Source organism: Salvelinus sp. IW2-2015, unplaced genomic scaffold (genome assembly GCF_002910315.2).
Source record: "Salvelinus sp. IW2-2015 unplaced genomic scaffold, ASM291031v2 Un_scaffold1077, whole genome shotgun sequence".
NCBI classification, from domain to species: domain Eukaryota; kingdom Metazoa; phylum Chordata; class Actinopteri; order Salmoniformes; family Salmonidae; genus Salvelinus; species Salvelinus sp. IW2-2015.
Window position 1 is genome coordinate 130,617 of NW_019942718.1, and position 4,155 is coordinate 134,771.

Sequence of the window (4,155 nt, forward strand, 5' to 3'; positions counted from 1 at the left end):
CTCTGCTGCCTGGCAAGTAACTCTGGTTAATGTGTTGGTGCCATTTGCACCTTTAGGTAAGGTTGGACCACAAAATAAACAAAGAACCAAAGCCCTAGTTAAGATTCATTATCAAGTTAGTACTATAGTACCTTGACAAGATGTAGCCTAGAACAGAGAAATMACAATTGAATCAATCATACTTTTGAAATGAACATATTTTCGAACAGCAACTGAGAAGCCATAATGGACCATAACTTCCAGACGGTTACGCAATGGAAACTTGCTGTATCTTTTGCTTGTTGCGTAACACCACTGAGAAATGTTCCTCTATCTACAATCTATTGTTTTTTCAATGGAAAGTGTGAAGAACTCAGACAACAAAAGGAGATGTTGTCTACTTCAAAGCATGGCATATGTGATAGCTTTGAGGAGGCTTGCGTCTCTCAATAACGAATGCCTTGTCACATCTTGATGTACCGCTTGCCATGCGGAAGCAGAGAAACAGTCTACTATGGTTTGGGTGGCTGGAGTCTTTAACGATTTTTCCGGGCCTTCCTTTCACACCGCCTGATATAGAGGTCCTGATGGCAGGGAGCTCTGCCCCAGTGATGCACTGGGCTGTCCTCACCACCCTTTGTAGCTCCATGCGATCGAGGACGGTGCTGTTGTCATACCAAGTGGTGATGCAGCCAGTCAAGATGCTCTCAATGGTACAGCTTTAGAACTTTTTGAGGATTTTGAGGGCCCGTGCCAAACCTTTCCAAACTCCTGAGGGGGAAGAGGCGCCTTCTTCACGACTGCGCGTGTGTGTGGACCATTTTAAGTCCTTAGTGATTTGGACACCGAGGAACTTGAAGCTCTCAACCCGCTCCACTGCTGCCCCGTCGATGTGGATGGGGCCTGCCACTTGTGTAGCCTACCTGGAGCTGGCAAATGGATATAAAAATTGCCTATAACTTCAGTTTATTGTTGTTGTAGCCGGTGTTATTATGCAATTATTAATGGCCATCTTTAGTTAATGAAATTCAAAGTTATCAATTTTGATCATGGTCACAGTTCTATTTAATTGCCCACAGACACTACAGAACAAACCTCCTTTAGATTTATTGGGGGGGGAATATCTGTTCTCTGTAGTGAATCTGTAATTCAATTAATTTGTATGAGCTAATAGCAGTAAGGTGAAATAAAAATGTTTATAAAATGTATTTTTGGGGAGGGGTCTCTTTTTTATACTTCAAAGGGTCTTAAAATTCAAAATCAAATAGCAAAATAATCATTGGTATGACCTTCTTAAAACAATTCCATATACGGTGCATTTGGAAAGTATTCAGACCCCTTGACTTTTTCCACATTTTGTTACGTTACAGCCTTTTTCTAAAATGGTTGAAATAGTTTTTTCCCCTCATCAATCTACACACAATACCCCCTAATGACAAAGAAAAAACAGTTTTTAGACATTTTTGCAAATGTATTAAAATAAAAAACATAAGAATTCATACCCTTTACTCAGTACTTTATTGAAGCACCTTTGGCAGTGATTACAGCCTTGAGTCTTCTTGGGTATGACGCTACAAGCTTTGCATCCCTGTATTTTGGGAGTTTCTCCCATTCTTCTCTGCAGATCCTCTCAAGATCTGTCAGGTTGGATGGGAAGTGTCGCTGCACAGCTATTTTCAGGTCTCCCCAGAGATGTTCGATCGGGTTGAAGTCCTGGCTCTGGCTGGCCCACTCAAGGACATTCAGAGACTTGTCCTGAAGCCACTCCTGCGTTGTCTTGGCTGTGTACTTAGGATTGTTGTCCTGTTGGAAGGTGAACCTTCACCCCAGTCTGAAGTCCTGAGCGCTCTGGAGCAAGCTTTTCATCAAGGATCTCTTCTGTCTATTGCTCTGTTCATTTCTTTCCCTCGAATCGTTGACTAGTCTCCAGTCCCTGCTGCTGAAAACCACCTCCCCAAGGCATGATGCTGCCACCAACCATGCTTCACCGTAGGGATGGTGACAGGTTTCTTCCAGACGTTGATGCTAGGCATGTCCGCGTTCAAAGGAGTTCAGATCTGGTTTATCATTACCAGAGAATCTCATTTCTGTCATTTGGTCTGAGAGTCCTTGTAGGTGCTTTTTGGCAAACTTCCAAGAGCGCTGTTTCAGTCTGCCTTTTTACTGAAGAAGTGGCTTCCATCTGGCTCACTATCATTAACAGGTCCTGATTTATGCGGAGTGCTGCATAGATGATTGTCCTTCTGGAAAGGTTTCTCTCCGTCTCCACAGAGGAAACTCTGTGAGGCTCTGGTCAGCGTGACCATCTGGTTTCCTGTATCAACCGTCCCTGACGCAAGGGACCCTTATCCCCCGATTGCTCAAATTTGATCGGCGCGGCCGGCCAGCTCTAGGAAGACTCTTGGTGGTTATCTCAAACTTCTTCCTTGTGTGAGCGAAGTAGTACGACCACCTGATGGTCTCTTGGGGACCTTCAATGCTCGCAGACATTTTTGTGTATCCCTTTCCCCAAACTCTGGCCTCGACCATTAACTACCTTCGTCTTTGGAGCTTACTGACAATTCCTAGTCGACCTAGCATGTATTTTTTCTTTCTGGTAACATTGTGCAACTGTGGCAACACCTTATATATACAGATGTGAGCCTTTTCCAAATCTGTCCAATTAATTGGAATTACAACAGGTGGACTTTCCAATCAGAGTTGTAGAAACATCTCAAGGGGGGATCAATGGGAAACAGCATGCACCTGAGCTCAATTTCGAGTCTCATAGCAAAAGGTCTGAATTCTTATGTATGTAAGGTATTTCAGTTTTTTTATTTTAATACATTTGTAACGTAACAAAATGTGGGAAACTTCAAGGGGTCTGAATACTTTCCGAAGGCACTGTAGCTTAGTAGAACCCCCCCCCCCGGCGTAGACAGGGTTTAGACTGTTTACTGCCAAAAATAAGGGGTTAAATACATGTTTAAAAAAATTGAAGAATATTTCCTGATCTTTCTTATATCTCTCAGATATAGGACAAACACTTCAGAAAAAACTTTTGATTCCAAAACTTCCTTTTGATTTGTTTTCGGGGGGGACTATCTGTTGTTCCATGTAGTGAATATGTAGTGAATTTGTTATTCAATGTGTTTGTATGGGCTAACAGCAGTAAGGCCACAAATATTTTTTCATAAAAATATTTGTATAAATTTTTTTGATACTTCAAGGGGTCTTCAAATTCTAAATCAAATGGCAAAATTATCCTTGGTATGACCTTCTTAAAACAATTTCATATAGCTTAGTAGAACCCCCCTACCCCAGCTTTGTCACGACTTCAGCCGAAGTTGGCTCCCCTGCCTGTTCCGGCGGTGCTCGGCGGTTGTCGTCACCGGCCTACTAGCCGCCACCGATCCCTTTTTCGTTGTCTGTTTGTTTTGTCTTATTAGTTGCACCTGTGTCTATTTGTGTGCTTGATGGGCTTCCTTATTTAAAGTACGTTTACCCGCCCTTGTTTTGTGCGGGATTATTCTTGTGTTACGTGTGTGCGTTATTTAGGTGTGTTCGTGTTCTAGACCTGGTACCCTGTGTTTTGGGTGGTCCATTTATTTCCGCGCCCTGTGTTGTGGGCTTGCTTTTGTGCCMTATTAAAGTGCACTTTTCCCTGTGGAWCTCTCTGCTCTCTGCGCCTGATTCTTCCTCACACACCTAGTCCCGCGTGACAAGTTTAGACAGGGCTTAGAATCTTATGGGTTAATAAATAGCCTATAACTTCAGTTTATTGTTGTTGTAGCCTTGTGTTATTATGCAATTATTAATGGCCATCTTTAGTTAATGAAATTGGAAGTTATCAATTGTGATCATGGTCACAGTTCTATTGCAATTGCCGATCAGCTGTTATTATTAATATTAATAATATGCATGTCAATCTCTCCTGGCTGAAAGTGGAGGAGAGATTGACTTCATCACTACTTTTATTTATGAGAGGTATTGACATGTTGAATGCACCAAGCTGTCTGTCTAAACTACTGGCACACAGCTCGGACACKCATGCATACCTCACAAGACATGCCACAAGAGGTCTCTTCACAGTTCCCAAGTCCAGAGCAGACTATGGGAGGCACACAGTACTACATAGAGCCATGACTACATGGAACTCTATTCCACATCAAGTAACTGACGCAAGCAGTAAAATTT